The sequence below is a fragment of the Mesoplodon densirostris genome, chromosome 4 (assembly GCF_025265405.1).
Source record: "Mesoplodon densirostris isolate mMesDen1 chromosome 4, mMesDen1 primary haplotype, whole genome shotgun sequence".
Taxonomy (NCBI): domain Eukaryota; kingdom Metazoa; phylum Chordata; class Mammalia; order Artiodactyla; family Ziphiidae; genus Mesoplodon; species Mesoplodon densirostris.
In genome coordinates, this window is record NC_082664.1 from 45,807,722 (window position 1) to 45,818,813 (window position 11,092).

General features: G+C 38.0%; 1 pseudogene; it reads left to right on the forward strand.

Annotated features, from left to right (window-relative positions):
- Positions 1-1,441: 1,441 nt before the first annotated feature.
- LOC132489150 (charged multivesicular body protein 4b-like) lies at positions 1,442-2,174 on the forward strand (annotated as a pseudogene).
- The last annotated feature ends 8,918 nt before the right edge of the window (positions 2,175-11,092 follow it).

Consider the following 11,092-nt stretch of genomic DNA (forward strand, 5'->3'; position numbering starts at 1 on the left):
TTAGAAGTTAAAGATTAGGAAAGATATATCAGACAAATAATAACTAAAAGAAGGCTGGCATATGTATATTAATATTACATAAAATAGACCTTTAAGCAAAAGGAATAAAGGAAGTTAAGAATAGAAGATAGGGACTTCCCTGGTGGCACAGTGGTTAAGAATCTGCCTGCCAATGCATGGGACATGGGTTCGAGCCCTGGTCCGGGAAGATGCCACATGCCGTGGAGCAACTAAGCCCATACGCCACAACTACTGAGCCTGCGCGTAGCGACAAAGACCTAATGCAGCCAAAAATAAATAAATAAATAAATTTTTTAAAAAACTTAAAAAAAAAGAATAGATGATAAAAGTAAAAAATTACCGAGACAACAATTATAAGTTGTACCCAGTAATATACCCTCCAAATAAAGCAAAAATTTACAGAATAGCAAGAAGAATTTGATCAATTCACAATCACAGAAGGAGATTTAAACACTCATCTTTCCATAATTATCAAGCAAGCTAAAAATTTAGAAAGATCATTTATGATTTGAATGGCATCATTAATAATGATTTAATAAACATGTAAAGAATTATGCCCCAACAATTAAAGAACATGCTTTCTTTACAAGCCCACATGGAACATTTACATAAATTGACCATGTATTAGGCCATAAAAAAAATCAAAAAATCAATATCTCACTCACCATGTTTTCTGACCACAATCAAATAAAATTTTAAAATAATAACAGAAAAACTCCCTGGGATCTTTAAATTTAAAAGCACACTTTGTGGTAACCCATGAGTTAAAGAAGAAATCACAATGGAATTAGAATGTGTTTAGAAGTGAATCACAATTAAAAAAAAAACTTGCATAATGCAACTAAAGCATCCTTAATAAATATGAGTAGAAATTAAGAAATTTGCAATGATAAAAAAGTAGATGATCAAGAAAAATAAAAGCTATCTTTTGAAAAGACTGTACAAGGCAAATGTCTCTAAGTAAAACTAAGAAGTCATAAAAAAACACAACCTAATAAGAAAAAGAATATAAGTACAGATAAATAAGAGATTTTATAAATCATGAGAGAATACTATGAATAGTTCCATGCCAACAAATTTGGAAACATAAATAAAATGGAATCTTTATTTTGAAAACAAAACCTATCAAAGCTAATATAAGAAGAAATAGAAAACTAAAGACCATGACACTAAAAAAAAAAAAATTGGATCAGTTGTGAAAAATCTATCCACAAAACAAGAAAACAGAAATACCAGGCTCAGACACTTTTACAAAATCCTATCCAGCCTTCAAAATATAGATAAACTCTATCTTATAAAAACTGATCTAGGGTGGAGGTGGCGGAGAGGCCTGCGGCAGCAGGGAGCGGGGAGAGGGCGCCGAAGCCGAGCTGAGCCGACCCACAGCGGGCGGCACAGGCTGGCGTGGCGAGCAGCAACCATGTCAGTGTTCTGGAAGCTGTTCGGGGCTGGAGGGGGTAAGGCCGGCAAGGGTGGCCCAACCCCCCAGGAGGCCATCCAGAGGCTTCGGGACACTGAGGAGATGCTAAGTAAGAAGCAGGAATTCCTGGAGAAGAAGATCGAGCAGGAGCTGACAGCCACCAAGAAGCACGGCACCAAAAACAGCGCGCTGCCCTCCAGGCACTGAAGCGCAAGAAGAGGTATGAAAAGCAGCTGGCACAGATCGATGACACACTGTCAACCATCGAGTTCCAGCGAGAGGCCCTGGAGAATGCTAACGCCAACACCGAGGTGCTCAAGAACATGGGCTATGCCGCCAAAGCCATGAAGGCTGCCCACGACAACATGGACATCGATAAAGTTGATGAGTTAATGCAGGACGTTGCTGACCAGCAGGAACTTGCAGAAGAGATTTCAACAGCTCTTTCAAAACCTGTAGGGTTTGGAGAAGAGTGACGAGGATGAGCTCATGGCAGAATTAGAAGAACTAGAACAGGAGGAACTAGACAAGAATTTGCTGGAAATCAGTGGACCGGAAACAGTCCCTCTACCAAATGTTCCCTCTATATCCCTACCATCAAAACCCACCAAGAAGAAGGAAGAGGAAGACGACGACATGAAGGAATTGGAGACCTGGGCTGGATCCATTTAACTGGTCCAGCGCGGGCTGGGCCCAGACAGAGTCCGGTGGCCTGCGAGGCGGGCAGGCGCGTGCATGTGTGCGGCAGGCAGGCCGTGGTGCAGGCAGGTTCCATTGCTCTCAAATCTCCCTTCAAAGCAGTACGGCTGCATCACTGCTCACTCTGCAAAGCATGGTCTGCACCCAGCGGTACAGGTTGGGGGGAGGAAGGTAGGGGGCTGGGAGGTGCCTGCTGTTTATAATGTTGAATTTCTGTAAAATAAACTGTATTTGCAAATCCAAAAAAAAAAAAAAAACTGATCTAAAAAAAAAGGAAGAGGAGAAACTCCCTGACTTGTTTTGTGAAGCTGGTATTTCCTTCACTTTTGACACCAAAAGCAGGCAAAGGTAATATGATAAAAAGAAAAGCATAGATTAAAGGAGAAAAAGAAATCATACAACTGTCCCACTAGATGTACAAAAAATATTTGATAAAATTCAACCCCCATTATTTAATTGCAAAACAAAGTAAACAAAACCAAAAACTCTTAACAAGCCAGAAAGATCAGCAAACTTAACCTCATGTACCTACAGCAAACATCATATTCAATGGTGAAACATTGTAAGCATTCCTTTTAAAATCAGGAATACCACAAACATGTTCACCATCACTATTTCTATTCAACGTTGTAAAGATGGCTCTAGTTAGCGTGGTAAGACAAGGAGGAGAAAATGAAAGGTATAAGAATTGGAAAGAAAAAAATGAAGCTGACCTTATTGAAAGACAATAAGATTGGTTCAAAAAAAACTAAGACAAATATAAAAGTTCAACAAGGTTGCTAAATATAGATCAATATACCCAAATTAACTGCATTTCTATACAATAACAACAAACTATTGTAAATGTCATTAAAGTTTTCCATTTATGGGGCTTCCCTGGTGGTGCAGTGGTTGAGAATCCTCCTGCCAATGCAGGGGACATGGGTTCAAGCCCTGGTCTGGGAAGATCCCACATGCCGTGGAGCAACTAAGCCCATGTGCCACAACTACTCAGCCTGTGCTCTAGAGCCCACAAGCCACAACTACTGAGCCTGTGTGCCACAATTACTGGAGCCCGCACGCCTAGACCCTGTGCTCCACAACAAGAGAAGCCACCACAATGAGAAACCTGTGCACTACAACAAAGAGTAGCCCCCGCTCACCAACTAGAGAAAGCCCACGTGCAGCAGCAAAGACCCAAGGCAGACAAAAATAAATAAATTTATTTAAAAAAAAAAGTTTTTCATTTACAATAGCCTCATGAAGTATAAGGAACTTAGGGAAAATATGCAATAAAAACAAAAAAACCTCATGCAAAAAATATGAAACTTTATTGGATAGAATAATAGAACTGAAACAAAGAGAGGTATATCAAGTTAACAGATGAAAAGACTCAATATAGTAAAGATAGCTATTTAGTAAAGACTCAATCTAGTAAAGATCTCTCCAAATTAATCTAAAAATTATATGCAGTGTCAATCAAAATCTCAACATGATTTTTCACAGATTGTGACAACCCCTATCATATGGGAGAGTAGAGGACTGAGGAGGAGAAAGCAGGAATGAAAAGAGGAGGCTTACCCTCAACAGAGCGGCATTAGAGCAGCAATAGACAAATAGATCATAGGACAGAATAGAGTCCAGAAACAGATTCTCATTTATATGGGTGCTTGATATATAACAGAGATGACCTTACAAATCCATAGGGAAAGAATGTATCATTCAACCAGTGGCACTAAGACAACTGGAAATTCATATGAAAAAAAGATAAAATTTAATCCATATCCCTTATTGCATACCATAAAAAAATTAATTCCAGGGCCTCCCTGGTGGCGCAGTGGTTAAGAGTCCGCCTGCCGATGCAGGGGATACGGGTTCGTGCCCCGGTCTGGGAGGATCCCATATGCCGCGGAGCGGCTGGGCCCGTGAGCCATGGCCGCTGGGCCTGCGCATCCGGAGCCTGTGCTCCGCAACAGGAGAGGCCACAACAGTGAGAGGCCCGCATACCGCAAAAAGAAAAAAAAAAAAATTAATTCCAGAACGACTAAAAACCTAAATGTAAAAAAACAAAACTATAAAACTTTTAGGAGAAAACATAGGAGAATACCTTTATGGTAAAGAAGAGTATCTTGAACCAAACATGAAAAGCACAAACTTTGAAAGAAAATATGAATAGATTTCAGTACTCTAAATTTAAATATTTGATATGATGTTCATAAACAAAATAAAATACAAGACAGATTAGAAGAAAATATTTGCAAATGATATAACAGTGGATTATGTATCCAAGCCATATTAAAAGAAAACTCCTAAAAACAAGTGAAAAAAATTTTAAAGCAAAAATTATGAATAAGTAATTGACAAAGCAAGAAACTTGTACGGCAAATAAACGTATGAAAAATTTGCTGAACTCCATTAACAATTAGTGAAATATAAGTTAAATCAATAACTATTTCACACTCATCAGACTGGCAAACATTACTCTCTGATAATACCAAGTGTTATTAAAGACTTGGGGCAATTATTACCATTTCTTGTGGAAGTATACATTGGCACCATCACTCTGAAAAGCAATTTCAAAACCTAGGAAAGTGAAGGTTTCTATATTTTCCAACCAGTAAATTATACTTCTAGGTGTACTCTCTAAAAAAATTCTTGAACATGTGTACATAGAGACACCAACTGCTACACAGTTTGTATTAGAGAAAAATGTGCAAACATTCTAAATGTCTCTTTGTATAGGAATGGATACATTCATTCAATGGAATCCTGTACAACAGTTAAAATGAATGCATTAGATCTGCATGCATAAACGTGAATAAATCTCAGAAACATAATAAGTGAAAACAGCAAATTCCAAAGGATGTGTATAGTATTCCTTTTTAAAAAAACACAAAACAATAGTTTATGTATCTATACATGTATTATAAAGGTAGTTTATGTATTCATACATGTATTGTAAAAGCATCCATGAGAATGGCACAACAATTTCAGGGTAATTGTTAGGTTACCCCTGAGAAAGGAGGAAAGTGAAGAAGGGATGGAGATGGGTCCTTAACATATTTCCTTTAAAAAATAGAAAATTATTTAAAAAATAAAACTGTAAATCAAATAATAATAATAAGAGTAAAATATATTTAATGTTGGTGGGGATAGATAGAAATCTGATAGATTGTTTTCTGATCTTTTGGTGGTATGTAAAATATGTCATTATTAACAAATTTAAAGAGGAATTCAGAGATGTGAGACTGTGGTTTCTTTTCATCATTCATCTTACCTGTTTTCTTAACCTCTCTACAATGGCTATGCATTGCTTTTATAATAAGAAAAGAATATGGAAAAATGTACAGATAACCCTTGACAATCTCTTAGGCCACCTTAATCCTACATACGGACCTTCTGAATCAATCATTTAAAATCAGTTTCTAAAGTCTGGTAAACTAGTTGCCAAGTGAGCATTCACCATAAAACTAGGTTTTAGCACAATGGACTGGGTCATTTCAGTCATCTTAGTCACCAGTGCAACACCTGCACCATTGATCCAGACATGGTTATCAGGGTCATTCATTCCTGACGGTTAACTGATCAGATCTGTTGCATATAAATATGTGAGAATTTTCTGATTGCATCAATGGTTCATTTTCCCTTATTTATGTGTGTATAGTAATGTGCGTACATGTATCCCTTTTTATATATGCATGTAATTTTTTAATCCCATGAAATGCCTTGCAGAGATGAGGAGTTGAGGTGATTCTGGACCTTGGGAAATTCTGGTTGTTAAATGAAGCAGAGATTCTTTTACTTCTGAGTCATTGTTTTGCCTCCAAATAGAAGATGTCAACAGTTGCCCAGTGACCTCTGTGAAATGTTTGTGGTCTTGTGTCAGTTCCTAACAACGAGTTGTCCACATAATAGAAGTACTTTATTTATTCTATATTCTCCTTTGATGTCCGTCAAGTTTTTATGTTCCCTTTTCTTTTTATCTGGTTTATCACTGTTGATATTGTCCCATTATTGTCTTCCTAGACTGAAAGGACCATGTTCACTTAACTTGGCATGGCAACCACTGCAATTCTGATGAGTGTGTGGGTGCTTCATAAACTGTTTTCATCGTGCTGCTATTGATGGCACCAAAATTGTGCTGACAATTGTGCCTTAAAATGAGTATCTGATCTATCCATTCACATCATGATATGAAGACTCTGGCATCTATTGCCCAGGCAGAGTGCTAGAATTAGCAAATAAAAATACTAGATGGCATAAATAATTTTTTTTTCAGTATAAGCACGTCCCAATCGTCGTATGGGACATATTTATACTGAAAAAAATTATTTGTTGTTTATCTGAAATTAAAATTTAACTAGGAATCCAGAATTGTATTTAGCAGCCCTATCCAGACATCCTTCATTAAGGTCACCAAAACATTTGGGAGAAACCACCCTCAACGGGAGAGTTGAGAACTTTCTTAAGAGAAACTCTATCAATATTCATTTGGATGGGAAACCAAGAAAATAACGGCGCTTTTAAATCTGCTTCATGGTTGTGCAGGTGTTTATCTCAGCACCCTAACTTCATGACTGAATTATTGTGAGCTCTCTCTGGACAAAAGAAAGAAGCTTGAATGTCAAATGGCTGTTTTCTGAGTCACCAAAACTCTCCATTCTCCCCGCAGTGGCCACTGGCATCTTCTATGAGCCCTCGCTAAATGGCAGAACTAGGACAGATCCAAGGGAATGTAAAGTAACGGCAGAAAATACATCCGGGAGTTATTTTCCAAAATAATTTTCAACCCCTCCCCACCTGCTGTCTCCTCTTCTATTACCACCCATCTTTGCCTCCAAAGCATTCAGGGTTAGGGTGGTCTCTGAGAAAGTTGCACTCTGAGGGGTCGACAAATATGCCAAAACACTAGGACAGGAGAAACTACAAAATTCACTTAGCTTCCTGGTTGAGATCAATCCACGGAAAAGAAAAAAGGAACGTAATGCTAGTTACTGATTTAGTATTGGAGTGTGGGGAGAAATGTGAATGTCACCTATCGTGGGATTTGTAATAAGGCAACTTGGGGGAAATCCCTTTTATAACAGAGCATCATAACTACTGACATGAAGAATGTTCCCACTTAGTTAATCGCTGCTTAAATCACTGGCAGGAATATCCCAAGAACTGGCTTCTATGAGGCCTTCTGTGCCTTTCCAGATTGCCTCCTATCCCAGGTTTACACCTTCAAACGCCCTCCTAAAATAAACTGGGTCGCTCTCTGTACTGTATCCTTACATCCTAGCCCTGTGCCTGACACACAGAAGGTACTCAAAACTATTTATTAATGAATAAAGAAAGAAAACTTCAGTCACCCATCTGAAAAATATTTTAAATTAATTTTTCATTTTAAGAACTGATCATTTTAGGATAGAGGCCAACAGCTGGAGAATATAGCATTGCCATTGTTAAAATTTTTTACACTTTTTCTTAGTATTAACTGCATGACAGAGTTTTTTATTTTATTTATTTATTTATTTATTTTTGCCGTACGCAGGCCTCTCACTGTTGTGGCCTCTCACGCCGCGGAGCACAGGCTCTGAACGCGCAGGCTCAGCGGCCATGGCTCACAGGCCTAGCCGCTCCGCGGCACGTGGGATCCTCCCGGACTGGGGCACAAACCCGCGTCCCCTGCACTGGCAGGCAGACTCCCAACCACTGCGCCACCAGGGAAGCCCCCAGAGTTTTATTTTTAAATTAAATAAACCAAAAAGCAATAGAAGAGAGTGTGAAGTAAATTATGTATGTTTTGCCTTTTAAGTTTTTCCTTATACTATGTGGTCTGAAAGACTCAAATCCATAAAGCAAAATGGGAAATCCAATGTTTTTCAAATAAAATTTATTTTTGCTAAGTGTGTTTTAACAAATGAGTGGTTAGATATTTGAGCTTAGGGTTACTACAGGAATAAATCATAAAGTTTACCTGACATCCTGGGCTCCTAAGGTTTACTTATAACATGGAATCTCTGTTCTACAGTAACACTTTAAAATAGATCTAAGGTGATTATTCTGGAAGTAGCACATTGATAAGCACATTTACTCAAACAAACCAGTTGTTTTAGTTTTTTCATTAGGAAACATTCTTGAATAGAGAATTTTGACAAGCTATGGTATGCCTGGGTTAGCTGTATGTCTGCCCTTAAATATACACCTTCAGGAAGGAAAGAAGCTATGACTGTAAGCCTGGATTGGCATTGAATATTTTTCTGTCCAACAGTGTTGCAAATTAAATGTGAATCATCCAACAATTACTCCTTTTCTAAAATTAAGTTGATACTTTATTTCCAGGAAATAAAGAATATAGACTGAGAGTCATACATATCATTAAAAAAAAAAAAATAGACTCCTGGCTTTGTGCTATGCAACTGTGCATTAGGTGAGCTTCCTTTGAGGGTCATGCATATATCTGTGACTATCCTTAGCGAATACCCACAACTTAGTGTCAACACATCCAGCTGAAAACTGAAACCCACAAGTCATGCAATGTGCATGATGTCTGGCCATTGCAAAGCATCTGATAATTGACTAAAAGTTTTCACTTTTCATTGAAATAGTTGTTATGCAAACATCACCATGGATCACAACAGAAAGAAATGAACATCACACGTGTTTTGCCTTGACCAGAGTCAATACATGTTTTGCCTTGACCAGAGTCACAGACAAATTAAAATCCCAGCCTGCTGAGTCGATGCCATAGTAAACTTTAGCAGAAAAACTTCGGTAACATACCACTGCCTCCTCCTGTCCATTTTCTGGCAAAACATTAAGGTTGAAGATACCAACAACAATCAGAATTTAAACCTCTTCTCTGCTTAGTAACAAAGCCTCTCCATCCCTGTCTAGCCAGAAACAACCTGCCTGCTTATTCCCATTTTCATGTACTCTCCTCTCAAATTAACCTTGGTTGCATTCCAACTTCTGAATAATTTTATTGATCTTGAGTTAAGATGCCTAGACAATATAGAACTTGGTGTATAAGAGGTGTTAATGAATCCACATTTTGAAATCTAGCATAAAAATTCTGTTCTGATAGAAGATAAGTATTAAAACATAAAAAGACTTCATTAAAGGAGATTTAGAAAATAAGATTAAAAAGAAATATAATTTAGTACACTACATATTATGAGTATTTTATTGCAAACAGCAAGTAATCAATAATCACACCATCCTACTTGAGAAAGAAAAAGAGCTTGTGCATTCTATTTGGAGAACTAAGGTGATAAGATGTGACAGATTTGCTTAAGGTGATATGCTTCAACCAGAGTGGGAACCTGTCTTTTGTCTTGCTGCTTCAATAAACAAAATGATAAAAAAAAAAAAAACCAAAAACACTCTGTTTTGAACATTTTTAGAGGGTAAATAACTTTATAATGCTGTACCAGTAGCCCCTGAGAGTTCTGACATTCTGCTTATAGCATGAATAGCATACAGCGTAGTCTACCTAGCTCCTGTAGACTAGGTACTTCAGGATAAGAATTGGGTTCTGGAGAGTAATGATGCAGGTTTTTCCTAGAAAATTTTTATCTATAGGTCTCGCTCTTCAATGGCTTTAATTCTTTCTATTGCTCTTAGAATAAAGTCCTAACCCCCTACCATGGCCTTCAAGGCCAATAAAACTCTCTAGCCTCACCTCACATCATTTCCCCAGCCCTCAACTGCTAGGTCACTATGCTGAAGACACATGGAACAGAACAAGTACAGGGCTCTGTGTTTCCTTTTCCACTTGCTGAAATGCTCTTTCCCTAGCTCTGTGCATGACTCCCCCTCTTTATCATCCATCAAGTGTCGGTTTACACACCTCCTCCTCAGAAGGGCTTTCCCTGGCCACTCGATCTGAAGTAGCTCTCCTAAGATCTCCCCAGCCTCTTGCAGTTCCCTCATCACATCATCATCTTTATCTTCTTTGTAGCACTTATCACAATCAATAATTATCACCCGACTATAAGCTCTGAGCTATCACCACTGTATCTCTGATGGCTAGTATAGCGCCTGGCACGTAGATGGTACTTGATATATGTCAAATTAATTATTGAACACATGAGTGAATAATTAAGCTAATAATATACATTACCCTCCTCTTTTCTTTTTTTATTCTTATGTATAGTGTCTAGCGCCATACAACATACTAGCTGGGAGTAATATAATACAACACTATTTTTGAGAAATTTTAATAATAAAGAAGAATACTAAGAGGCAGATGTTTATAAACATTGCTAGACATGTGCTAAAATAAATCTGTCTTTAAGAAATATCACTGGTGTAACTGTTGGACAGATTCCCTAGAATTTTTTTTCCTTCCTTCTTCTCTTTCTGTCTCTTTTTTTCTCTCTCCCTTCCCCCTACTCTCTCTCTCACTCCCTTCTTCTCTCTCTCTCTCTCTCTCTCTTGGCCTCCCTCCCTTCCTCTCTCTCCTCACCCCCTCTCTCTCCCCCTGTTTGTAAGTTATATATGACATTGGTGATTAACATCTCAGCCGCTTGGTTCTTCACCTTAAAGCCTTTCCCTCAACTCTTCCTCAACTTCGTGAGTTGATGTGCAACATGAATCAGGAAAGAGTTGTTCTACAGTTACACAGTCCCCTGAAAGTCAGTCTTTCAGGGACCACAATGACAAAGAAACCTAGAGTACGAAGTATCACTTTTATATTTGGAAGAAGCATGTTAGAGAAAAAAAGACATTCGACTCAAGAGATGGGGATTCTAGTCATTTTGCCACTATGGAAATGATGGAAAGACAATTCACTACTCTGTGCCCCAATTTTCTCATCTATAAAATTGAAATAATGTCTCTTATCTTGTCTTATTTCACAGGTAGGAAAGGATCCACCAAGGTGACTATGTGAAAGCACTCTGCCAAATATTATGTAAAAATGAAAGGTATTATGATAAAGAGAAGCACTATTTTCTAGTTTGCTAGAAAAAGAAGGATCAACAG